Source organism: Anguilla rostrata, chromosome 3 (assembly GCF_018555375.3).
Source record: "Anguilla rostrata isolate EN2019 chromosome 3, ASM1855537v3, whole genome shotgun sequence".
NCBI classification, from domain to species: Eukaryota; Metazoa; Chordata; class Actinopteri; order Anguilliformes; family Anguillidae; genus Anguilla; species Anguilla rostrata.
The window spans coordinates 22,164,641-22,192,534 of NC_057935.1; the positions used below are offsets into that span (position 1 = coordinate 22,164,641).

A 27,894-nucleotide genomic window follows, 5' to 3' on the forward strand; every position below is an offset into this window, starting at 1 on the left:
GGGAGCTGTATGACCATAGTGCTGATTGGCTGTCTTATCAACATCCAATAAATAACAGTGGTCTTGTTTTTTCTCCAAAACATTTCACACGGCCTCTTTAGTTGAGTTAAATGTGCCATATGGTGGCTTTGATCGTTATTTCATTCGAAATTATCGCTGTGATATATCGCCATCCCTGGCCTAAACGCTCTGCTTTGTCTGGGTGGAAGAATGAGAAATCTGTGTTTGAAGTTTCTGAAGACACTGACATATAGATCCTGTGTGAATAAATGTTTAAATCCAGATTTTTGTATATTTAATGTTTGACTCCTCTTGCAACGCCATTGAAAGCCTATGGAAAGTCATTGTTAAGAATGAATGGTAAGAACCATGAGAGAGCTTTTGGGAGGGGGAAGACTGAGCTTGCAGTTGAAACGACATACAACATAACCCTGCCAAGTGAGTCTTGTCCATAGAGAAAACATTGGCTCATTTACACTGGTAGCTGCAGTCTGTAAAGCTCCTCCATAATTCAATCCTTGCAGCTGTGCCTCTGACATTGCTGTGCTGTTCTTCAGTGCTCCTCCAGGGGCAGTAGCAGAGCAGCACAGCAGCTTTGTGTCACTTGGGATTTGAACCAGCAGCCCATCCAGTCAGAATTAGCCGTCCCTGCTATTTTCAAGTCCTGACTTTCACCTTGGGTTCTTGCTGAATCCCTGAGGGTGCTTGTGATGAGTCATTGAATCAGGTCTGTCAGACACTTTTAATTGCGTGACGCTGGTCGTGAGACTCACATGGCCACCTGGCATATTTACTGGCAGGAGCAGTGAATTTGGTCTCCGGGCAGAACTGAGCTCTTTGACAGGCTGTACCAGCATTTTAAAGGCATGTTACAGCCTCTCGTGGAAGATTCCAGTGAGTTGTATCTGCCAGTGTTTTCAATGCATTACAGGCATTTAGCAGACGCCTTATCCAGAGACTTACATAACATCATTACATAGCATTTACATTGCATCCATTTATACAGCTGGATATATACAGTAGGCAAGGTGCCTTGCTCATGGGTACAACGGCAATGTCCTACCTGGGAATCGAACCTACTTTTAGGTTAAAAACCGGTTACTTGCCCATTATACATACAACGCCCGACCTGGGGACCCAAGTGTGTCACCCTTAATGTGCTCGGGGCCTTTCAGGTGTTTTCTGTCAGAGTGGGGCAAGCTTGCTATCTAGTGGTGAAGGGCTTCATAGATGAGAGTTGAGTACAACTGATTTTTGTGCTTGGCTGCTGTTGTGTTGATATGAGTTTATTCTGACACTTCCCTGGGAATAATTCGGAGGTATTCCTCCTCACAATCTTGAGTGGTCCGCTGGTAATTCCAGCGCACCTGTGGTTTCTCCTGATTCCTGAGGCCTGCCGCTGATTGGCTGCAGGCCCACGAGTGTACTCCTCCCTCTGCACGGCCCTCATTGGTCATTCAGCCCTGTGGCGGGTTTCCGGGACACAGCAGAGTTTAGTGCTGATTTTTAAACCCTGCCAGGCCCTCCCAATGAAGCGCAGTGAGAAATGCGCAGACGAGCGGATTCAGTAAAACCGCTTTTGTTACTGTGGGGCCACACCCAGTTTAAATGGATGATGCTGTTTAAGTAGCTGCAGCACATATTACTAAGAACTTTCTGTCTTTAGAAGCATTGTTACAAAAATCAATCGCTTTAGAAGTGCAGTGGACGAATGGCCAGTAAGCCACCTTCTGCTGGACTGCTGGGTTTGCCTGTGTTGACTACCTGTGCCAAGGTGGGGAGTTTGTCCAAAATGGCATCCGTGGCACTGTGCTGATTGTTGAGAGAGGACAGCTTACAGTGCATACCAAGGCATTTTTTTGGGAAACAGGAAAGATGCATGTTTTGTTTACAAAGGACGTTCTACACCAGATACACAGAATCTATTCATTTGTGCACTAAACAGATCGTAATAGGTCTTCTGATTGTGAATCCCACACACATGGGGTGGTGGGCGGGTAGCGTACATGCTGGCTGTGTTTGTTGTGAATGCCACACTGGTAGTGTTGGGGGACTTGTGTGGTTGCCAGATTTGTGTGGTTAGGAGTCAAGGATTTCATACACAGCTGACTTTGTCAGTTCTATTTTTAATAAAATTGTTTAACATGCTTATTTGCTCAACATTTAGTAATTATCACCTAATTTCAGGAGGGTTGACATTTTCTTAAAGAAATATTTATGATGTTGATTTGGAAAACAAGTTAATTTGTTTTTCTAGCATGCACCACTGATTTACGCTATCCAGTGATATGCATCCTTTCCAGGGCTGTGCATCTGGTTTGAATTATGATAAATCTCCGCTTACCCAGTCTGTACTGTTCCTCTGCCTAACACAGTGGGTTTTTATAATGAAATTAAATGTAAATTTTGCTCTGATTAATTGATTTGTTTGTGAATTGGGATGTGGAATACAGTCTTCACCCATAAAAGGGGATGAATTATATTCTATTTTAAAAAGTGTAGACATGACTACCTGCAGGCCTAGACTCTCCATCTTGGCCAATACTGCGAGGGCTGCGACTGGGCCAATAGCAGCAGAGAGCTCAGCGCCTGTCTAGGCCAATAGCAGCACAGAGCTCAGTGCTCATCTGGGCCAAATGCAACAGACCTTCTATCTGGGGCAATAGCAGCACAGAGCCCCAGACTGGACCAGTAGCAGCACAAACCCAGCGCTCTGTTTGGGCCAATAGCAGCACAGAGCTCTCAAACTGGGCCAAAGCAACAGGGAGTTCAGCGCTCTGCTCGGCAATATCAGCAAGAGCCCAGTGTTATTGGGCCAATGGCAGCACAAATCTTCCATCTGGGTAATAGAAGCACAGAGCCTGAGTCTGGGCCAACAGCACGCAGATCCTCTGTGTATGTCGATTGCCCAATTAAATGAACAGTGTGTTATAATTAAGAGAACCACCATCTGCTGATGATGACAGGAGGGTTTGGGGGTGGTTTTGGCAGATGTTTCTCTGCAACAGAGTACGATATTGATCTGAACAGAATGACCCTAGACACATCAACATTTGCATGCTCCAAACCTGCATCAATGGGGGACAGGCCATGGCAGTTAATTCAGGCATCTGTTGGGCGTCAGCATGAATGTTATGTTGCAACCCAGGACATTTTACAAATGCAGTATCACCATAGGTCGTCACGCGTGAAGGATTTGCGTTCTGTCATTCACAGACTTAGCACAAAATCGATGGTCTGATGTTTGGTCTTTAAACTCACTGTTAAGTGGTAATACATAATCTGGACGACTTCAAATTAACTGTTCACAGTTCCTGAAACTGAACATGAACCAAAACACAGAATTAAAACAAGAAAAAAGTAGTTGTCCTCATAGTTTGTCAGGCGTTGGTTTCCATAGATATTTTTACCTATTTTCTATCCAACCACAAGATTTCTGCTTTGCCCACAGAGTGCACTGGACAGTTTTCTTTCTCTAAACAGACAGTTTCTGCACATTGCTGTCTTCCTTAACTGCTTCCCTTGTACTGGTTTTTGTAGCAAATATCCTCTTTGAAAGTACACAAATGATATCACTTTACACAAAAGCTTCTTGAAAGTAAAGAACACTTCAGATCATTTCCAGTAGTGGTATGCTGTTCTCTCTGTTGTAATGGTAATCCTGTTTAGTCATTCTTATACAAAAAGGATGCTCCAGAAAACTATTTTGTATCTTGTGATGGATATTCCTCAGACCATAGCCCTTGTGAAAATTTAACTGACCAGTGAACAAGCCATTGATTGAACTACAATTACTGTAATGAGTACTGTTATTCCTTGGGGTTTTGTAATGATCTCATGTGTCTTGGAATGAGAATGACAGACAGCTTTTATTGATCTGACTCTGTGACTTGCTTTATCCATAATTTCAGTTTGATGAAGTTAACTGAGTAAAATCATGATCTTGCTGATGATCATGATTTTATCAAGGGCAAAATCACGCCAATTGCAGGCCGCAGCTCCCGCTGCAGAAACGCTGCTGCTTTTCTGCAGGCCACAGCTTCCACTGCAAAACAAACACTGCTTTACTGCAGGCTGCAGGTCTCCTGCTGAAACAGACGCTGCTGTACTGCAGGCTGCAGCTCTGTTGCAGAAACAGACCTCAGCCAAAGCGCTAACAGATGAGCTTGGTGAGCCAGAGACAGAGAAGCAGAATAGCTTGCTCTATGTCCGACAAGGGCCGACTCAAAAGCGCCGTCTCCACAAAAGTGTAAACGATTGATGCGGTTCCCAGCAGAGATCCGGTTTATTCTGTACCCTCTGAACCGGAGAGGCTCACTTCTGCGCCACTATAAACCGATCCGCAGGGCAGTAAAATGGGCTGCCGGCAGTGGCACTTCATTTCCCGGGTCACCGCGACTGGAAGCTGCATCCATCCTACCCTCCTCCTCCTCTAAGGACTGTGTCATCAGGTCGTGCCACTGAGAAGGGCCCAGAGTCTCTGCCAGCCTCAGACGATGTTCGTCCAGTTTTAAGATGAGTCTTTGTTTTTCAGCGGCAAACAGACTGGCAGGCAGTGCTCTTCCTCCGGCACTGTTTTTCCAGCTTTTTTGTTGATGTCAGAAGGGGAGAACAGTCTTATCAACAAACGCCCAAAGCCTATTATAAAAAGAAAACGTTGTACAAACACCTGCTCCATTTACAAACTCATCATTGTATTTATGGTAGACTCTTCACATTGGTTTTCAGATGGTGCTGATATTACCTATGCGAGCTCGAGATAATTTTCCCCAGAGTTTGAGATTCTCTCCGAGATTCTTCACATTTTCTCAAGTCATCTTTCATGGAGTAGGAAAGGTCCATCAAGTAGTACAAACCACAGGATAGTCTTCAGCCCGCTTAAACCTGAACGGGAGGGTGTGTGGTTACCACAGACAGCACCCTAATGGATTTTAAACAGTAACTATTGCATTTCAGAGCTCAAGGGAAGATGGCAGGCACTGTAGTGACACTTATGTCAGCAGTTGGACTACATCTGCAACCTGCAGCCATGTTGTAAAACACCCACCAGGCCTGAGCAGCAGCTTGACTTCCTGTGGGGAGCTGATGGGATCCTTTGGGGAGAGCCCTTAAACAGGATCGTCCCTCTCCAGGAAGTGGAGCTGTTAGGAGAGATGATGTAGCTGGGTCACAGCCTTTCTCCATCAGCAGGGCCTCGGTGTACAGGCGCATTGCGTCTCAGTTCGCCCTTCTTGGTGAAGTTCTAAGAACGATGCACGGAAATAACTGGGAGTCAGGAGATTTTAAGATAGTAATGAAACTAGACAACTCTTCTATGTGACAAGTTTGTTTATGAGAAATGAAGACGTTAACCAGAACTGAGCTGTGGCAGGTTGTTGCTCACCAGTTGATTACACCACATGCAGAAGGGTCCGGCTCGAATGCAGTCACTACATGAGTTCACAATTGTTTTGGGACATTCCTCCCTGGGGTGGACTGATGAGGAGAGGATATCAACACGGGGCCATGTTTCCCAAATCAAAGCATACACAACCAACACCGAAAGAATCACTGCTGCTTGACTGTCACTTCTGTAATGTCACGTTCAAATAAATGGCTTCTGCCAGAATAATTTTCTATTAATCAATCCAATATATTATAAGAAAATGTTTAATGACAAAGAAAAGGTTATTCAACTCATCTGGGCTCGTCATGTTGCCTATGGTTTAAGTGCGTATAGTTATGCGTCAAACCAGGGAACTGATATAGTCAGGTTATCATTTATTTAAAATGCATTTCACAGATGTCTCTACACACTGTACATTTAAAAACATAAAAGATTGTAAAGATTCAACAGTATAACAACAATAACAAAACAACAGGAACATCATCAAAAACAGCAAAACAACAGGATGGGAGCAGGTCATATTTTTCTTGTTTTTGTAAGGATTTGGTGCAGCATTTTGAACAAGTTGAGACTTTTAATGGTTGTTTTAGGTAGACTGGAAAAGGACATTACAGTAATCTGACCTGGAAGATACAAATGCGTGAATCAAGATTTCGCCATCAGTCATTGTTAAGATTGGTGGATTTGAAATGTTGCAAAGATGAAAAAATGCTGTCTTAGTTATGGCCTTAATGTGAGTCTGAAATGAGAGGGATGGATCAAAGATTGCACCAAGATTTTTGACTGTAGGGCTCTGTGATATTTTACAGCCGCAAGGGTAATGGTCAAATTTTTAAATATGTTTATGTTTACTTATTTAATTATTAACAGCTCAGTTTTGTCAACATTTAAGAGCAGAAAATTCACAGATAGCCATGTTTTATTTCGCCAGGTAGTTTTCTAGATTTGAAAGTTGGGAGGATAATCGGGCACTGTGCAATATACAGCTGAGTGTCGTCAGCATAAAATGAAAGTTAATGCCATACTTCTGGGTAAGATCTCAGAGGGGTGCCATATAAATGGAAAATAACAGGGGACCTAGAACCGAGCCCTGAGGCACACTAAATTTTACTTCAACAGAATTAGAGATCAGATTGTTAAAAATCACACTTTGAGTCCTGTTTAGTAAATAAGAATGTAGCAATTTTTTTTTGATCCGGCCCCCAAAAGTCGTTTCTAAGGGTTTTTAAAAAATTTTGTTTTTCCACGGTTGGGAAAGCGCGCCAGATCAAGAATAGAATACTGTGGATGAGTGGGAGTCTACAGCCAAAAAGGTCATTTACCATAGAGTCAAAAAAGGGGTTTTAAAGTGAAAATTTAAATTGTTTTCAGGTTTTTATTTTTTGATAAAAAAGGGGGGTTTAAAATTTGGGGCTGAAGAATTTCCCAGGATTCAGACTTTTTTTTTCAAGGATTAATTATAGCAGTTTTAAAATAAGGAATTCCGGGGGAGAGGGGGGGGGTTAAAAATTTTGAGATTGGGGGGCAAAAATTTGGGAAGTAGCTTTTTTAAAGTTTTTGTGGGGATGACAGGGGCCACAGGAGTAGATTTGGGGAAATGCCCAAAATTTGGAACCCCCTTATGATTGTTTTAAAAATTAGATAAAGAAATTTTATCTCACTGAAAAGGAAAATTTTAAATTTAACGATCCCGTGTCCTGGCTGGGCTATGCTAGTGACATTATTTCAATGGGTCAATCTTGTTTACAAAGAATTATTAAAACCCCCCAAAAACTAAAGGTGATGTTTTGAAGTCTGGCAAAATTCAAATGGGGAATTTGGAAAGAGAGAAAAAGAAATACGTCGATTGACAGGGGAAACGCCCGCCCGCCCCTTGGTTTGAAATTTTAAAGATTTAAACGTCAATAGGAAAAAGACTTTTTATTTTTTTAAAGGTTTTGGTGAGGGGGGGATGGGGGATGGGTTTTCCCTGTGGAGCAGGGGGCAGGGGGGGGGGGGGGGCCCTTGGGGAAAAAGGTAAATTTAAAAGGTAATTTTTTAGTCTTTTTTTTCGAATACAGGAATTTTTTTCCCAGCCATTAAAAAGAAATCTTTTTAAAAAACCCAAAGCCTTTTTCAAAAAAATTTCGTTTTTAAAAAAGCCCAGGATGTTTTTTGGGGGTTTAAAAAAAAAGCCCGGGGAATGATATTAAAAAGCTGAATCAGGGTTGTGGCATAAAGGGGGGAAAAACAAAAGGAAAAAAAATTTTACTTGCTGTTTTTCCCAAAACGGGGATTTTTAGGAGATGCCGCAGGGGATCAAAAGGCCCGAGCCGGGATGGCAAGTTGGGGAGGAGCCATGTAGCTTTCAACCACTTTTTTGGAACAACAAAAGGGAGGAGGGGGGAAAAAGGGGGGGTTGAAAGGAAAAGGGGGAACATAGGGGGTTTAAAGGGGAAAGGTGGGTTCCCGTGGGTGGGGGGGGGGTGAGCCCAAAATTTTACAAAAGGGGGGCCCCCCGGAAGGTGGGGGGGGGTGAGAAAGAACGCGGACAACCGCCCCCCTGATTTGTATTTTGGGGCAGATCACCCCTTTTTTCAGAAGTGATAAATCTATTGGCTTAGAAGGGTGAAGACCCAAAGCAAGCCTTTAAAACAGGGCAAGAAGGGGAACAGCCTGGGAACCAAAACCCCAAAGTTTTTAAATTTTAAAAAACCCCCCCTTTTTTGGAAAAGGGATGCGAGACGCAAGGGGGGGCCCCCAATTTTTCAGCGGGAAGCCCATCCGGGTTTTTGCAAGGGGGGGCCGGGGGTTTCCCCCGCGTTATCATTTTTGGGATGGGATCCCAAAATTTGTTTTTTCCCGCTTTTAGGGGACGCCCAAAAAACCGGGGGGGAGGCCCAGATGGGGTTTTTTGAAAAGGGGGTTGCAACCGGTTTAAAAAAAAAGGAATTTTTGGACCAGGGGTTTAAAAAAATGGTCACCGGGAGGCATGCCCCAAAATTAGGGGAAAAAAAGGCCGGGCTTTGGGGGCCCAAAAAAGGGGTGCTTTTCAACCGGGGAAAGGATTTTTTTCAAAACGATCTTTGAAAAATTTTTCCGCCGAAAATTTTAAACCAGCTTTTTTTGATTGAAAATTAACCCCGAGGTTTAGGAAATGAAGATTTAAAATCCAAAAGTTTTGAAAGTTTCCTTAAAATTTGGGATGTTTTTAATTGGAGGGAGAACCCGGTTTGGCTTTTTTTTTTGTGATTTAAATTGCTTTTTAAAAAAAAATTTTCTTTTTTTAAACATTTTGTTTTGTACATTTTTAAAAAAAGTGTTTTGCAAAGATTATTTTTCAAAAATGTTATGTTTTTAAAAATAAAAACCCCCAACTTTAATAAAATATTTTCCCCATAGGGGGAAACCCGACTTTACACCTTTGGTGGGGGGGGTGGTCCTTAAAATCAAAACCCGGTTTTCACAGTCGAACCAAAACCCCAACCAAAGAAATGGTTCCCCCGAGGGGGAACACCCCCCCGGAATTTTGGGGAGGGGGAAAAAAGGGGGTTTAAACCGCAACCGTTGCAGACCCAAAAGCTGCAGCTCCCCGTAGAAGGGAGAGGGGATCCCCCCGAAGATTCAAAAAATTTTGCAGACCGGGGAAATCTAAAAAAGGATATTAATTCCCCGGCGGGCCCACATGGACAGGGGGGAGGATAAAACCGTGCCGGGGGCCCCCAAAACCAAAACCCACCAACAGCGGTAAGGGGCCCAAACCAAAATAAACATCAAAACCCTTTCCCCCACTGACCATGTTATTGAGGCAAAAAATTTACAGGCCTGGCCCCGCCGGGGGGCCACACCGTTTAAATCCCCCTTTTTCCGGAAACTTTAAAAAAACGACGGAAAATGAAGCAGCCCGGTTTCCAATAGCCGTTCAGCGGTGGGCCTTTTTAACCCCCAAGCCCGTTTAGGGCCGGGGGGCCTGGTTGGGGAATGGGGAACCACAATCAAAAGGGGGGGAAAAACCAGAATACCTGGGGCCAAGGAAAAATTAAGGGATGTCAAAGAATTCGGGCAAGAACGCCCCGGGGGGAATTGGTTGCGACACCCACCCTTTTTTGTTTAGAAACAGCTTTTTTGGGGTTTAAAATTTTGACAGTCCAAGTATAAGGATTTATACTGGGGGTTTAAACACTTTAAAAAAAAGCCTTTTTTTTCAAATTTTTTAAATTCATTAAAGGAGGGCCCTTTATAGGATGAAGTCTTTTTTTTTTCCGGGAAAATTTCCCTTTGGGGGGAAAGAAGGGGGCCGAAAGGGGTTTTTCTTGAAAAGCCGGAAAGGGGGGCCAAAAAAGAAAGGGTTGCAGGGGGAGGGGGGAATACTTTCATAAACCCCCGAGAATTCCGGGCCCCGGGATGAATATTGATTCCCAGGGCAGGCGTTTTGGACATGTCTAGTTTATCTGTACATAAAAAGGGAAAATTTTTTTACAAAAAGATTCTTTTAAATTTGTTTGGGTTTTTCCCTGAGCGGGGGGGGGTGGGTTTTGGGACATTCTTCCGGAGGGGGACCAAAAAAAACAAACTGACAAGGGTAAAAAATTTTTTTTAAAAGGGGTTCCAAAAGGGGGTGAAAAAACAGATAAAACTTTTTCCCCCCCAAAAATGTGAAAGTTTGGGGTGGAAAGGTTTAAAAAACCCTTTTAAAAAGGTGGGGCCAAAAAACACTAGAGGGGACATGAGTTTAAAAATTTGGCTTTCAAAAGCCAGTAAAAATTAAAAAAGAACCCGTTGAAGTAAAAAAAAACTAAAAATTTTTAAAAAAAAAAATGTATAGTCTGTTTTAAAAAAAAAAGAAAGTTTAAGTTTGAGGAGGGTGATTTTGCCGGCCAAAGGGGGGAAAGGAAAGGCTTGAAAAAATATAAGAGTTTTACGAGGGGTTTCCAAAAAACCCCAGAATAATTTTGGGGGGAAGAGGGGAAAAAAAAGGAGGGGGGAAATTTTTGAAGGTTATTGGGGGCCCAATTTTTAAAAAGAGGGGGAAAGGGGAAAAGAAGGGTAAAAAAAAATTGGTCCAAAACAACAGGATCCCAAAACCGGGGTTGACAAATTTTGACAAAATTTTTAAAAACATACCCCAAAGTTGGAACCTGGAGGATAAGGTTTTAGTTCCCCAGAACGCTTGAGCTTTCCCGGAACAAAATTTTTTTAAAACCCGCCAATCCATTGAACCTTTTAGGGGGGGTTCCAAAAACCCACACACTGGCAAAAAGGGCGGTTTTTTTAAAAAAAAAATTTTTAAAAAAAAAAGAATACTATTCCCTTAGGGGGGATTCAAGAATATCCCCCTTTTACGGCTGTAACCACCCCCCCGAAAGGGGGAAATTGCAGGTCCCCAAAAAAAAAAAATTTTCCCGAAAAAAAAATTTTTGTTGGCGGGAAAAAAAGTGGGGGTTGGCCCCCAGGGTCCAACCTGAATCCTTAAACCGGGGGGAATTGATACCCCTTCTATAACTGAGCCACACGGGGACGATACCAATTTTGGGGTTGGGGTTTAAAGGGCCCAACCAAAAAAAGGGGAAAAACCAAAACCCATACATTAGAAGAACAATTACAAAATTAAAAAACTGAAAACGGGGAACCAGAACGTTTACGGGGGAAATCAGGCTCTTTTTCCGAAAATTTACAGAAAAATGGCCAGGTTTTACAAATCCCCAAAGAACGTTTTTAAAATTAAAAGGCGGGGTTGCCCGGGGTTTGGGGGGAGGGAAGGGGTGGGGGGCGGGGGGGATTTTCCAAGGCTTTCCCCAAAAAAGGACTAAAAGCCAAACCCCATTTGGCCCGATGGGGAAAAAGCCAAGGTGGATCCAATGGACAAGCTTTAAACGGCACCAGGAAGGATCATCATGGTGATGACGCGACGAGACAGAAAAAATTTCCAGGGGGTTTCCCCAAAATTCAAAGTCTAAAAAAAGGGCAAATTCGCACACAGTTTAAAACAAGAGGGAAAAAAAAAAAAGAAGAAGGGTTAAAAAAAGTAGATACATTTTTAAAAAAAAGGCCCCCTACACAAATGCGGGGAATCGGGAATGGCTTTTTCACCCCACAAACAAACATTGGAAAACATCAAGGGGTCCCCCTGTCAGCCATTTCAGACACGGGCCTTAGAGTTCTTTATTGCTGGTAATGGTGAAGATTAATTTACTTGAAATAACCTTTTTACCTTTCGGTGATCACCCGGGCCGATGGTACAAATTTGGAGCGACGCGGTTTTTTTGACACCACATTTTTTCCGGGGTCCTTTGGGGGCCCGGGGGGTCGCCAATTTACCCCCGGGTGTTATGGAAGCCCCCGAATTTGGGCGGGCCCCAACACAAACGGCCCCTTTGGATACCGCGAAATGGGGGGGGACAGAAGGTGACAAAAAGGGCCTGAAAACAGACCCCAAAAAGGAAAAATTTGAAATGCCCCCCATAACGGGAAGTTTTTTAGGGAGGTGTTATAAATGGGTCGAATTAAAAAAAAATTTTTGGTTTTGGGGAAGAAAGTTTCTAAATGATGACCGTCAATAAAGTTAAAATGGTTCGCCCACATTTGTGGTCAGGCCCCCCGGTGAAGCGGGGGAGGCGCATTGACCACAATATAAAATATCCTAGATCGGGTCAGCAGGGGAAACTTTTATTACCTGGGTATTTGTAACAGGAGAATTTATTTTTGGGGGGCCAAAAACGGAAAATTTTGGGTTTTGGGGGGTAAGACGTTTTTCGGGGGTTCAAAAGAACCCAATTTCCCCCCTTAAGCAGGGGTTTGGGAATGATGTTGGGGGGGGAAAAATTGGGGGGGTTTTTTTAACCCCCATTATAAAAACAAAACCCGAGAGTTTTTTGCCGATCCTCCCCGGAGAATGACCACCCCTTGTTAAAAAAAATTTTTTGAATATGCGGTTCACGTTTTTGCCAACGGCCCCCAAAGGCAGCCCATTTCCCCCATCAAGACGGGAAAATGCGACTGGAAAAATTCAAAAACGCGTACCCAAACCAAATTTTTGGGGGTTTGAAAACATTGAAGGGGGAAAGAGGGGAACGTTGTATGACATTATTAATCATGAACACCAAAAAGAGGTTTTAGTAAAAAATACAAAAAGATTTTAAAGGGGGTTCCCAGTTTTTCCGGTAAAACCCAAATTTTTGGTTTTAAAACATTTGAAACCCCCCCCGGAGAAACCCGTTGAAAGGGAAAAAAGGGTAATTCTTTTACCCACGGTAACCCCCGCCCTGAATTTTTTCCCACAGTATCAGAAATTTGAAAAAAAACCCGGGGGGGATTTTTAACACGGGGCCCGGGACGCGACGGGGCCCAGCATTGTGGTTTTATTTTTTAAAAGGGGGCCGGGTTTTAGCAAAAATCAGTCAATTTCGATCATTTTGTGACGCTGGTTTAAAAAATGTCGAAAAAAAACGGAAAATGTTTAAAAAGTTTCGTGGGTTTTTTTATTAAACCTTTAAAACCTTTTAAAAAGTCATGCTTTGATAAGAAAAAACGGTTTTTTAAAAGAAAATTTTTTAAACAAAAAATGAAAAAATTACATTTTTTTTCACAGCGTATCATTTTTACCGACATGAAAACTAACCATGTTGGGGAAGGTTAAAATGGGGGAAAAAAAGGTTTTGGGGTTTTTCCCCCGAGTTTTTAAGGGGCCCCTTTTTTGAATTTTTTTGCGACTTTCGGGGGACACCGGAAGGAATGACAGGGGATATTAAAAAAGTTTTTAAAATGTTTGCCACCCCGGGGCCCCCCCGATGGGAACCGGGGGGGCTGAACGATTAGATCCCAAAAAGGACCGGGACCGCTTTTTCCTTTTAAAAAATCCCCCGTCGTTCCATTTCAACATTTTGGGGTTTTGCCATTTTTTTAAGATTTTGGGGGATTTTTTTTTTTCCGATGGAAGCTTTTTTTAACGTCCGGCCCCAAATTTTAGGGAACACGGGAGAGGGGGTGGGGCCCCTGATTCGGGAACCCCCCGCAGGGGAAAGATAATGTTAATTAGTGATTCACCCTTTAAAAGATGAATCTTTTTTTAAAAAAGCGGGGACAGCTTCCTTTTCCCCTGAGGTCCCACATCAGTCCTTGCTAAGATGTCGCGATGGTTTTATCCAATTCATTTTTCAAAAAATTTTTGGATTGCCCGGGGGATAAGGAGATTTTTAATTTTTCCGTTGTTTTGGGTACTAGAAACCTTTTAGCATTCTTATGGTTTTTAACCCCCGGGACGTTATCAAATTGTTAGAAAGGGATTGCGACACCCATAGGGCTCTGAATCTTTGATGATGAAACGTTGCTGCCTTTACACAAAACCAATTTTAACATCGATGACCTGATGGAAACAGCCAGAGAGACAGGGTGGAAACTTTTTTAAGTATAAACCATAGAAACTTAATTATTATTTAGTACAAAACCTTTTTTTTTAGGGAAAAGAGTCGCACGAAAATCTTTAAAGCCAACTACATTGTTCTGTTCAAAACCTTTTGGGTAAAAGGGAATATTTTAAAGGGAAAATGTATCCTAGACATTCCAATTTTTCCGAAACAAGATGGACCAGAAACCTTTTTGGTTATTCCCTTTTTTGGGCTTAAAAGCGCAGACACCGGGAAAAGTTTCCTCGAAGGGTTTGTACCTTTTCCGAGTGGCCTGGTTTGTACTAAAGAAAAAATAAGCGGACGGGTTTTTAAAGGCACTGGGGCCCTTTTAAAAGCTCTATTTAGGGCAATGCGCAAAGACATGCCATTTTCAGTCGGCTTCTCCGGAAACTCATAAACAAATTTGGAAAAGCTCTCAATGTTTTAGGGGAATATACCCCAAGGATAATTATTGAAAAAAATTTAAAAAAAGATCGAGGATTAAAACCCCCCAAAAAAAAACTAGTCAAAAAGAAAAAAAAAGAATTAATCAAAAAAAGGGGGGTTTTTACCTTCGAGGGTGAAAATTTTTTAACAAGTTTGATAAGCCCGGGTTAAGCCATGGAAATGCTCAAAAAAAGTATCTAGTACCCCAAAAAAACTGGGTAAATTAAAGAATCTCACTTATACACCAGAGCCAACCCAAAACCCTTAAAAGAATTGGAAAAAACATACGCACATCTTAGCAAGGACTGATGTAGGACCTCATGAGAAGGCAAAGCTGAACCCTGTTTTACAAAGATTCAGTCTTGTCACAAGGGAAAAGAACCCAATTAACATTACTTTCCGCTGGGGTTCCGAATCAGAAGTCAAAGAGGGCCCAACACCTCTAGCGGTGTTACCGATACTGAAGATGCCCAGCTGGTTCAGGACGTTATAAAAAAGGGTGCATCTAGAAGAAAAAACCACCACGCTTAGGAAAAATGGCTAAATCCGAAATTTAAAACAGGGAAAACGAAAAAAAAGGGAGTTTGTTTCAAGGGAAAGGAAGGGCCGCATATGTTGGATCTAATAAAGAACTTCAGCGCTCACAAGGTTCCCGATCAAGACGACCCGGGTGGCAACATTTATTGAGGCTTTAGCCACAATTAATATGCCTCTTTCTGTCATTCCTAATCACGGTGTACGCAGCACGAAAGCCTGCACAAAAATTACCAAGGGCAAGGGACCCTGTTGAAAACTCGAGAGGATTGGGAAATCCCAGATTGCTTTTTCAACCCCAGTTTTAGACCGTTCAACATGGTTAGATTTTTAACATGTCTAGTATAAATGATACCTGTACAAAAATGTAATTTGATTCATGTTTATTTGATTTAATAAAATTAGAGTTTTACTTTCAAACCTGTGTTCTTTATTTTTTTAAAGCAAGACATTTTTTAAAGGTTTTTAAAAGAGTTTAAGTCTGTATACACGAGTAAATATTTTTTTCATACATTTATCCAGATATATTTTATCGACATATTTTGAAACCATTGCGTCATTCATTTTTAAATGATCAGAGATAAATGACAGATTCTGCTGGGTTCCTTTCCTGTGGTGTGAAAAAACACAATGTGGCTACACGTCGGCTTTAGGGGGTCTTGCACTTGACCGTGTTGTAAACAATCCGCCCGCAGTTCTTGGAAATTTCTATACTGTCTGGGAAATATTCATAGTCCGGAGGGTTACCGTAGGAGTAAAGAATTCACCCCGTTTTATCCGCACGGAACAGAGCTAAACCAGGTTCTCCAGGCTTATTTCGGGGTGCGATTCACAATGCAAAGGGGGGGAAATTATGCAGGGTTATTATCCGGTAGCCCCGCCGGAGGCCAAACCCCTTTAAAGTCTTTTCCTTTTATGTGGGGTTACCAAAACGGCTGCCAATTCTCTGGTGTTCAGATTAAATAGTCATACAGCAGTTCCTCCCTTTTGGTTCACTTAATGATATTGTTAAACACGCAAAACTACCATATTTACGGTTCTTGGTCAGCGGTTTTGAATCTCATTTCCAGTCGCATGTTTCCCGTCTTGATAGGGGTAGATGCTGACCGAACCTTATCAGGGCCAGATTGAAAGCATAAAGCCGGGAACCGCTTGTATATTCTTGACGATTTATTAACAAGGGCTTCCTTCAAAAAGTCTACCGGTAGCGAGGATCAGGCTAAAAACTCCCCCAATAGCGCTACTGTTTTGATAATCAGGTTGAAATGGCTTGGCCGAAACTGCCGCCCATCAACATACATTGCCACAAACTCTGCTTATAGTGTTGGAAATTAAAGGGTTCTTGTTTTTAAAACCCTGTAAAGGCGTCCGACAACCAACCCTATAATTACTGTTTTTGGTAGCTGCCCAAAAAATAAATTCCCCCTGATTACAAACTCCCACTACCTGAGGCAATGAGAAAGTCTTCATGCTGAAACCCCATCAAAGGATATTTTATAATTAGTGGTCAATTTGCGTTCCCAAAAAGCCAGCTTCACAGCTGGGGAGACGCTTGACCTTTTTTTACAAATAGTGGGACACCATTTTAATTGTATTGACGGTCATCTGCAGGGCATTAGGGGCAGAAACCTTCCACCCCAACCATTTTAATTTTAATAAAGACACCATTTATCAACATCCTTCCGAAAAACATGTCCGGGTTGTGTCCGAGCATTTCAAAAGTTTTGTTTCTGGGGTATATAGGCTCTGTTTTTCGGCCCGTTGTCACCTTTTTGTGCTTTTTATCCTCCATATGTCCGCTGGTATCTTTATAAAAGAGCCCGGCCGAACTGGTTAGACAGTGTCTCATGCCCATAATTCAGTAGAATTCCATAAAAACCGGGGGAGGGGTGGACAGACTGATCACCAGTCGGTCCCCCAGTGAAACATCCACTTGGGAAAAAATGGTCGCTAGGGGGTAATTAATCAGTCCGACATTGTCAGCTGCCGCAATGTTAGTACCATCTGCGCGGGTGATCTTACAGCGAAGGTATAAAAGTGTATTGTTCAAGTCAATGTAATCTTCACCATTACCAGCAATAAAGAACTCTAGAGGTCCTGTGTCTGAAATGGCTGACAGTGGGGGCACCTCTACATAGATGTTCTTCTCAATGCTTGTTTGTGATACGGCACTGCAAAAGATCCAGTTCCGACTTCATGCATTCCCCGACATGTTGTGTATTAGGCCATTTTTAAAAAATGTATCTACTTTTCCTTGTAACCTTCTTCTTCTTTGTGTGCTTTTTCACCCTCCTCTTGCTTTTACCAACTGTGTGCCGAATGCTTGACACCTTCCGTTTTTTAGACTTTGACATGTTTGAGACACGCCCCCCTGGAGGTCTTTTCTGTCTACGTCGCGTCATCACCATGAGCCCTGATCCTTCCTGGTCGCCCGTGTTCAAACGACTTGTCACAACATTAGTGATCACATCCTTGGCTATGTTCTTAGCTGCAGAGGCCAAATGGGGTTTGGCTATATTGAGTCCTTTCTTAGTAGCGGCAAAGCCATTCGGAACAATCCTCGAAAATACCACCAAGACCCCCCACCATACATAACACTCCCACCACTAAACCCTGGCAACCATTACCGCTTGCGCCGTATAATAATCAACGATCTGTATGGATCTATGTGTAGGCCAGACCTAGCCATCTTTTACTCGTGATAATGGTGCTTCACCGGTCTGAAGTGCAGCTTTGCTATGACTTTCCCGTAACGGAAATTTACGTTCTGGTTCTGGTCCGTTTTCAGTTCAATTGTAATGTTGTCAATGTGCTTCTTGCTCACAGGTACGTAGTGTGGCTTCTCATACGAGATTGTGATGATGTCCTTGTTTGTTCCGGATATATGTACATTTCGTAGCAGGGGTACAAAACTGTCACCAACACGTTGGTAGTCGATAACGTCCGTGTAGACGTACAGTGTATAGAACCCGGCGCTGAGGTCGACAGGGTGTGGCGCCACCGGTTTAGAGGATGTCAAGTTGACACCTGGTTCGAGACCGAGCATCCTAGCTATTTTTCCTTCAGCCAACAATGAGATGTGTGGCTCGCATACGATGTAAATTTTGTTTTTTATAGGACCATATGCAATTTCAACTCCTTTCAGCATGGGTTCAGAATTGTGGTTCATTTCAGCCAGTAGAATGGGGATATTCTTGTAATACCCGCAACTAATTGAATGAGCTATTCTAGTTTTTTTGATATGATCGTACGTATAAAAAGCACAGTCATCACGTGTTATTGTACTCCAAGTGTGTGGGTACTGGATTTCGGCTAAGCCAACCTCCCACTCCCCACGCAGTTCAATGGGTCTGGCAAACTTGGTTGTATAGCTTGAAATTTTGTTCTCAGGGTAAATGCTCAAAGACGCATTACTCGGGAGAGTAACGTAGAAACCTGTATCCTCCATGGTTGCCTAATGCGTTTGTAGGGTCATGTAAGCTTTTCAAATAACTTATTGTCTATATGTCCTAGATGTCAGACACATGGCTTGCCGGTATCCAACTGTTGAACTTTTCAGGCCAGCCGACCCATTTGACTAAAACCAGCTTTTTACCCTTCTGTTTCTTCTCCGCTACTATCTTTTCAACCTTAAACGTTTTGTCTTTGCCCACAATAACCTTCTGTAATTCCTTCTCATAAAACGTGCCTTCGATGTTTTCGCCGTCATAATCCTTCAACTTATATACTGGCGGTGTTCTGTGGACCCTTTCAGCAACAGTGAAATATTCATCTGTATATGTCTGTTCATAGCCTTTTGCAAACTTTCCACGCACTTTGGAAACTCTGACAGAGTCACCCTCCTCAAACTTAAACTTTAGCTGTTTAGGTCTTTTTAGAAGCAGACTATACATATTTTTGAACACTTTAAAATTATTAGTTTCATTTACTTCAACAGGCTTCATTTTAATTGTACTGTGGTAGCTGTTATTGTATGACCAGACCAAATCTTTTACAGCGTCTATGTACCGTCTAGTGTTGTGCGCTGTGAAGTAACGCCACATCCTCGTTTTCAAGGTTCTATTAAACCTTTCCACCACAGAAGCTTTCACATCATTATTTGTGGCAAAATGTGTTATGCTGTATTTCTTCATCAGCTTTTGGAACCCCTTGTTGAAAAATTCTTTACCCTTGTCAGTTTGTAGTTTTTTAGGTACACGTCCTTGTGAGAGAATGTCTTCAAAGGCCTGAGCCACTTTCGCCCCACTCTTGTTCTCAAGAGGACAAACCCAAGCAAATTTAGAAAAGATATCTATACATGTCAACATAAATTTTACATCATTGTTATGTACAGATAAACTAGACATGTCAACTAAATCAGCCTGCCACTGGGAATCAATATTCATCACAAAAACCCGATTCCTCTTGAAATGTACTCTGGCGGGTTTATGTAAAGTATATGCATCCTCACCCTGCAACCATTCTTTAACTTTCTTGTCAGACGCCCTATGCCCGGCTGTTTCAAGCAAGCCCCTTTGCAGACGTTCTTTACCCCCATAAGAACCAGGATTTTCTGGCGAATAATAAACAGACTTCATACACTTCTCATCAGCCATCCTTACAACTAATGCAATAATGATACAAGATATTGAAAAACAAGGCTTTTATTTTCAAAGTGTTGTACAGAAACTCCCCATGAATATAAAATACCGCATGTATACATTGGACATGCGCTCAAGAATTTGACACCCTTCAAAGAGCTGTTTCTAAACAAGAATCAAGCGGTAGGGTGTCAGCAGACCACAGTTCAGGCCGGAGAGCGTTCTCAATGTCCCAGAATTCTCTCCTGACATCGTTGATGATTTTATCACTCTCGGGCCCCAGGTATGTCTGGTTTATCCCCCTCAGCTTCTCTCTGATGTGTGGTTCCTCCTTGAGTTCCGAAACCAGGACATCGACGGCTCCCTGAATTCGGGCTGGTGCTGGTTTAAGGCCCAGCACGCTGAGAGCTTTGGCTATTAGGACCGCCAACCAGGGCTGCTTCAGTTTTTCCGTCAGTTTGTCAAAGTTGTCCGTGAAGTAGTAGGGGTCAGGATCGTACAAGCAGGTGTGGCGCCTCTGGCTGGGGTGGTTCACAGCACAGCCTGTACAGTCATTTCTTAAATCGTCCTCAATAACATGGTCCAGAATGCAGGCGGTCAAAGACTTTATGATGTTTATCGCTGTGGTGGTTATGCGCCCGTCCACTTCAGCCGTTTGCATCGGGTGGTCGGTTGGTTTGGTGTGCCTGCTGCAGCATGGTGTGTCGTATGCCTCCATGTCCATGTCCGGATCTGACTGCTTTGCTGGTGAATAGGTAATATCCATTTTTACAGATTTACCCCCCAGGTCCTGCAACAAGTTTTTGTCGAGATCTTCAGCAGCGGATGCCGCTGCTGCCGCTACTGCTGCTGAGGCGGCCGGAGCTGCAGCTGATGGCTCTGCAACAGGTTGCTGGTCTTGGAAACCATCCCTGTCGTTGTCGTCATATCCCCAAGATTCTGCGGGCTTGGGGTGTTGGAAAAGCGCGGCCGTACGTAAAGGCTTATACATTGTCTTAACCTTGGTTGAAGTTCTGGTGTCGACTGTGAAAACCTTGAAATTTTGTGACTTTTAAGGACCATCGCCCCACCTAAAGGTGTGGCCGGGGCGGGGTCTGTGTGTGCTTGCCCATATATGGTTAAATATTTTAAGTAACTATATAAGATGACGCTGTTGTAAGTTTTTTTTAAAACATAACATTTATTGAAAAATAATCATTTGCAAAAGGCACATTTATTTTGAAAATGTACAGACAACAAAATGATTTTAAAAAGAAAAGGTTTTATTTTTAAAAGCACATATTAATCACCAAAAAACAATAAAAGACACAGTCATGACATTCTATACAGTCTACAACTTCATAATATACATGGCCTAAATGTGCGTAGACATTTCAAAACAGTTTTTACGATTGTTAAATCTTCATTTCCTCAAACCTCCGACACAGGTTAATTTTCACAGAGTCAAATGAGCTCAAAAGCCGGTGGTCTTCAAAAATTTTATCGGCTTGAGCAAGCGCGTTGTTCAATAGATACAGTTCTTCGAACAAAAAGAATGCGCTGTTACCAACCGAGTCTGTTAAAGCACCTCCGTTTTGAAAAAGGCCTCCCCAAATGATCAGGCCTCTTTTCCCCATCCACATTTGCGGCATCGCCTCCACGGTGATCCATCGTTGACGCGTCGCATCGCTGGTCCGGCTTAAAAATGTACTTTTGTCTTTTAAACCGGTTGCTACATCCACATAGCATCTTCTAAAATCGCCCCAGTCACAAGCCTCGCACACGGCTCCGCGAGTGTTAATAGGGCTGTACTCCTCATCAACATGCAGGTTGAAAAAACAAATTTTTGGAGCATCTCCATCCACGTCAATATGATAACCGCAGCGGACACCCTCCGGCATCGCCCCCCATTCGCTGTGTAGAACCCCGGCATGGACTCTTGCCAACGCTGCAAAAGGCTTCTTTGGGCACCGCAACACCGTCTGCGTCTCGGGCATCACTTCTTCTCCAGAGGTAGGTGTTGAAATTTCAGCGGTAGACATGTTCGTAGGCTACACAGAGCTGATGTCCGATTCTGACAACCGTGTTGTGCAAAGGCCGTTGCTGTGAGATCTTCAACACCTCTGCTATGGCTTCCAAACCAATAGACTTTATACACATTCTGAAAAGAGGGCGTGATCCTGTTTGCACCCCCAAAATACTAAATCAGAGCGGGGCAGGCCTATGTGTCCGCACGTGTCTGTGTACTCACCCCCTCCCCAGCGCTTCACTGGGCACCCCACCGTTTGTGTCCGCACGTGTCTGTGTACTCACCCCCCTCCCCAGCGCTTCACAGGGAACCCACCTGTTCCGCCACATCCCCACCATGTGTCACGGGCACGCCTGTGCCTTCTGCATGCATCTCCCGCCGTACAAAACGTCGCTGCCTATTGATTGATGGGGATCTTCAAAACTTTGTGTGGGGGCATTGCTCTAAAGCTACAGTGGCTCCTGCCTAACTCTGTCCATGCTTACCGGCTCGCTGTGGCCATTTTGATCCTCGCTACTCAGCTGTGAACATCTACCTAGAGATCCTCCGCTTCTGTTTTGTCGCAGGAAATCAGCTAAGTAACTAACGCATGTGCTTTTTTCTACTTTAGCTTTCTTAAAAACCTCTCTTATGCCACTTTAACACACCCTGATTCAGCTTGTTAAGACTATGCATACATGCCTGGGCTTGTTTTCTTTAAACTAACGCCAAAAGAAAACATGCCTGGGCTTGTTTTCAAAATGCGAGTAATATTATGAAATAGACGCTAATCGAGTTGTTTGTAAGAAATGATTTCTTTCTTACATGGCTGTTGAAAACAAGGGCTGTGCCTGTATTCAGAAAAAAGAAAAGACATAAAACATTATCCTTGTGTGAAATTTACCATTTACCACAGGGCCCGCGCTCCACAGGCCACCCACACCTGTCCCCCCCCCCCCCCCCCCCCCCCCCCCCCCCCTGCTGCTGCAACAACAACAACCCCATCCCTTTCACCATACCCTTCCCCCTCACCAACCAAACCATAGCAGAGTTCAAAAGGTAAAACCGATCATTCCAATATTGACAGTTTGTACATCATAGAAAATCGGACCATATCAGAGGGGGGACCATATTAAGGGGGCGGGGCAAGGGGCGTGGTATCGATCGATCAATCATTTTGACAGTAGGTGTATCTTATTTCTCTCTCTTGGATTGTTCTTATTGGAATTTAATAGATGTGAGTAATATGCCATTTTGGCAGCTGAGAGAGAGTGTTTGTCCTTAGCTATGCTATTGTCCCAAGCAAGACAATGAACTTCTAAATTGGTCATACGCCACTTGCGCTCAAGCTTTCTGCATTTACGTTTACATGTTTGTGTGGTGTCATTAAACCATGGTGCCATATTTTTACAGCTGTGCTTCCTGATGGACAAGGGTGCAACTGAATTAAGTGCATTGAGGAGGACATCATTTAAGTCATCTGTAAATTTGTCCAAAGAGCCATAAAATTCAGCAAAGGGAGCAAGGATAGTTGGCAGTTGTTCATGTAGAGTAGTTATAACAGTGGTATTAATGTGTCTACTGTTATAGGATACTACGATAATTGATGCGAGGGCAAGCTAATTCTACATGAAACTGAATGAGGGAATGTCCAGGTGTCCAGGTAGACTAATAAGATCATGCATTTAGGAGGTGAAAGGTCACCACATGCTCATTGATGTTGCCTCTAAGTAGCCTCCACAGATGAATGGTGTCAAGCTGTCAGGGCTCTTTGTTTTGCTCTTTTTTGGCTGGCTGTGTATCTTAAAGAACTGTATTCATTTGTAGGTTGCTCATTTCATACTGAAGTGGTTTAGAAGGCTCTGCTTCTTTTGATCAGGCACATCAAACCATCAAGGGGGGGGGGGCGGGAGTTATCCCACAATAATGATAATTTTTTGTAACATGCGGAGGTGTGAGTTTTGTTTCAGTGTCGCTTAAAAACTTACCACCTCTAGAAAACAGTAGAATCTGCAGAAGTAAGGCCAGTTGCCAATACATTTTCTGAAATCAAATCGCACAGTAATTACACATATGAGCTGATTGCTTGGCTTGGTGTGCTTATACTAAGCTCTTTTTCTGTCTTTGCTAAAGCTCTGACTATGACCAATCAATCAGCGTGCGGTAACCAAACAGCAATAGAGTGCAGTATCTAAAATATTCTTCATCAAACACAAAGACTGTGTGATGACCAATGCAAACCAGATCTGAGTAGATGCAAGACATTGTAGACTAATCAGATCATGCATGAGTTTTACAATTATAAAGCAAGTTGCAGCACACCTGCAACAAGCTACTACAAAAAACATGCTCTACACAATGTGCTACCATGGCAACAACATGCAAGGCGGGCAGGAAATCGAGGATATGAAGTTACCAACAAAAAATAGCAATTCCACAGGAAATGTATTGCAAGTGATCTTCAGCTGTATCCCGCAAATGTATTGACTTGGCTTTTAAGCACCATGGTTATTTGTGTATCATATTTTTTAAAAAGATAATTAATTAGACCTACACTGAACTTGACATGTTGGAATAATCACTCACCACAACCACTTACCACACCTTCACAACTTCATTTGAATATTCAACAGTATCCTTTCAGCACAGTTTACACCAATATGAAAAGCCTGGTTAAAAGTCATCTTTCAAACAGCATCTCATGCTATTTTCGCTTGTTGATCATAGCACTAGAAAAGAGACTGCTTATTTTTAACATATCAACTTTGCTGGATCGATGCCATTTTTAGCTTTACCACAATTAAAGTTCACCTGCCCATTATGGTTGGTTGTGGTCTTGTCTTGCTGTTTATCTTTAACCGACTTTCCAACCAGAATTGAACATAAGGCCCTACCCTTTCGCTTTATTTTCTAACCGTCAGTGAACTTCCTCTCTATCTCACCTCCCCTTTCACTCGGGAGACACCCTTTTGGTTCACATCGCAGCACAAATTTGTGGTTTCTGAAATGGGCTCTGTGAGAAACTCACTGCTGCAGTGTCTGACATTCTCATTCTGATATGTGTGTGTGTGCTTGTGTGTATGTGTGTGTGTGTGTGTGTGTGTGTGTAGCATACTAAAAAAGTATTTCATCTTGAGAAATGCATCACACTTGCCAACAATTTACGATAAAATATGTATATATTTTTCTCTTGATGAAATGGGGACAAATCACAAGCTTAAGTGAACAGAAACTGAAAAATTAACTGAACGGCGTTCTCTTCCTTCTTTCATTTTGCACAGAAAATGTAATTCTGTTTTTTCTTCCAGCCCATTGCATTCAACCCAAGTTCTATACTAATTCCACAGCAAAACACGCTAGAGAATCATCATCACTGTCATCATAGACATAATTACCAGCTCTGTCATAATCATCATCACCATCAACGCCATCATTGTCATCATCATGAAAACCCAAAAGGTTATTAAACATTTTTTAAATCTTTGTGGTAAAAAATGACAATTTTCATAATTCATCAGAGTTGTACCATAAATGTAAGATTGTACCTGAACCTTTTGCAACAAATGTCTGTCTTTTGCATGTTGAGTTGTTATAAATATATTAACTGCATTGTTGGGGTCACGTATCCTGTCTGTATGTACTATATTTACAATAGCTGTAATATTTTATTCATTTAGCAATGGAGTCTTGTATTGCTACAATGTATTTATCTGTGCTGTTTTCTTACAATTAGTCAATTCTAAAAAAGACATGGATATATGCTTATATTTTTATATCATATGCCAATAATACCAGTCTTCCTTTTGGGATCAATGTTAAAAAGTAACTTTCATTTTAGCAACATTTTGACAGTAAAGCATTGAAGAGGTAAGCGTAAATAACTGTCACTCACCAGGCTCCCTCACGGCAGTTTCTCTCCAACGGCGGATGTGTTCTGACTGCTGAACTGAGAAAGGGTGTTGAAATTAGACAGTAGATGACAGGAAAGAGTAGAAAGGTGTTGGTGGGGCGGGGGGAGGGGACATGGAAATCAAGATAAAATGAGCATTATCTAACATCGCAAGGCTAATTTTCCTTACTGGAAAATTCAACTTACTGGAGTGACAAGTGGAAAGGCCATATTCTGAATGGTATAGGTATATCGTGAGTAAAATTTCAGAGGCAGCATTTCCACCTCAAGTTCCCACAGTGTTTACTGTATATATTTCAGTCTGTTTGTGACTTGGTGGCTGCTTGATAAATACCTTTGTCAAAACTAGCAAATAGCCTACACTCTGAGAGCTTGGCATTTTCCATGACTCTCATTGCAAGAATTAAAAGAATAAAAAGGTTTTCTGCATATATGTATTGCCCTGTGCTGTGTGTCTGACATTAAAAGTTTGTTCTAGGAATAAAATGCTCCCTATTCTCAAAAGTGTGTACCTAAGATTTTCTGACTACTGTACTTACAAATGAGGACATTTTATTCCATGAAGAAACTTCAATTGTAACGTGCAGAAATGGAACCAATCCTCAAATCATGAAAATCTTGTAAAAGAGATTGTATATTTCAATATGGTTTTCTTGTTAAATTAAGGTTAAGTAAAAACATTAATAAATAAAACCAAATGATAATGACTGACAATTCAATTTCTTTGCAAACTGAATAACATTCAGTGAATGTTCTGACTGGCAATAGAATATTGTTAAATGGGTAGTTATTTTCATTTTATTAAATTATATATAAAGGGTAAACAGAAGATGAAATTGATTAGACTGAAGATGTGTATTCAGCTTATTGAAGATACACAAGCTGAATCTTCAAAGTCTTTGTTTTACAATGAAGTACGTGTTAAGCTATATGAATATACAGTGCAGTTCAAAAGTATTTGGACAGCACAATAATTGTCAGTGCTGTAATTCCTATGCTGATCATATAGATGTAAATGCCCTCAAATTAAAGCTGACAGCCTGCATTTAACTTCATATTTGAAATATACTGCTGTATTTCAAATCCAATGTCCTGGAGTACGGAGCCAAAAGGACAAAAACTGTGTTACTGTTCGACAACTTACGGACCGCACAGTAATTCATATGAACTGCGAATATGTTTCTGTGCTATGTGTATGTCTCTACTGGTACATGATATACTTACCGGGTCTAAACTGTGAATCAGCTTGACACCTCCTGAGAAAGATGAGGTGATAGTTTTTATTTCCTGTTATGAAGTTAGGTTAAAATGCTGCCTGCTTTGCTGAAATGGAAACACTTTTCTTTACTGCAACAGACATTAGAGCCAGTATGAAGCCAATGAGGTGCGTTCATTATCCCAGAAAAATAATATATAACATTTTTTTTTCTTAAAACAAGCCTTTGAAACTATATAGAAAAAATACATAAGCCGTAAGAAGGCAAGTATTGTACTAAGTCATTTTGATGCTTCATGTGTATGTCTCTGCCTTCCAAAACAAGCGTAAGCCTTCCAAGGTAAAATTAACTACATCTTTGTATTAACTTAGAAGGTTTCTCTTAATCCTGTTGAGTTTACGCATTTCAGATTTCTGCTAGACATGGGATACATGATATTTTAAATGAGTATATGTCTGGGTAAATAATAAAAAGGGTAAATAATAATTTAAAAAGCTACCAAAATTCAGAAGCGTATTAATTATGGCACTCAAATCATTAACATGACTCTGAATACGCCTTCACTTTATACCCTACATACCCTTACCTGAATTACAGTATTTGATCTGTCCATGCCATACCATATTTTCTTACCTAGGTCACCTTTACTATGCAATGCATACACATTATATTTGATCATATTTCCCTCTAAAAGGATGACCTGTCACCATACATTACCACAAACAACAAAACTTAAATGCTCATCAAATGTTATAGTTATGTGTGAAAATTCAAATCACTGTTTCCTATTTTTGAAAGTCCTGAACAAGAAAGCAAAATGGTTTATTCTGATGAGCGAAATTGTCATTTTGGGCTTCGTGTATGCTTTATGAAAACTAACTCCGATCTGCTGCACCTTTACAGTCAAGCATCAGTAATGGTCTAGACACTGATCTGGAGAAGTGATCGAGCATTGCATTATATTACATTACAGGCATTTCACAGACACTCTTACCCAGAGCGATTTACACAACCTTTACATAGCATTTACATTGCATCCATATATATAGCTGGATATACACTGGTTACGTACTTTGCTCAAAGATACAACAGTGCCCTACCTAGGATTCGAACCTGTGACCTTTATGGTTACAGTACCAGTTCCCAATATGCTACGCTGCCGCCCCATAGTGTCAACAGCCACTTATCTGCAGTTGCGTCCCTGTTTTCACAGGCAGGCTCTTGGACAGGTTTCTTGTATATCTCAGGCCAATGTGGATTCTCTGTCTCAGTCCTGGTGATTGTACTGCCATATGAAACTCCTGGTGGGGTCTTATGTTGACACCTCTACTCTGTGTCTATATGTCTAGCCACCATCACTCCCTTATATCTGATTGGATATTAGTGCCTTGCATTCATACCCACATTGATTTCCTCTGGTCACCACTGCAAAAGAGATTCTGTTGCTCTCAGTTCACACAGCTGGTTAAA

General features: G+C 42.0%; 1 long non-coding RNA gene across 1 annotated transcript; it reads right to left on the reverse strand.

Annotated features, from left to right (window-relative positions):
• Positions 1 to 5,137: 5,137 nt before the first annotated feature.
• LOC135250478 (uncharacterized) lies at positions 5,138 to 27,877 on the reverse strand. The gene is made up of 4 exons (XR_010328940.1): positions 25,190 to 27,877; positions 23,286 to 23,340; positions 5,384 to 5,475; positions 5,138 to 5,242 (listed from the first exon to the last, which is right to left on the reverse strand). It is a non-coding gene; the product is annotated as an uncharacterized LOC135250478 (long non-coding RNA).
• Positions 27,878 to 27,894: the final 17 nt, after the last annotated feature.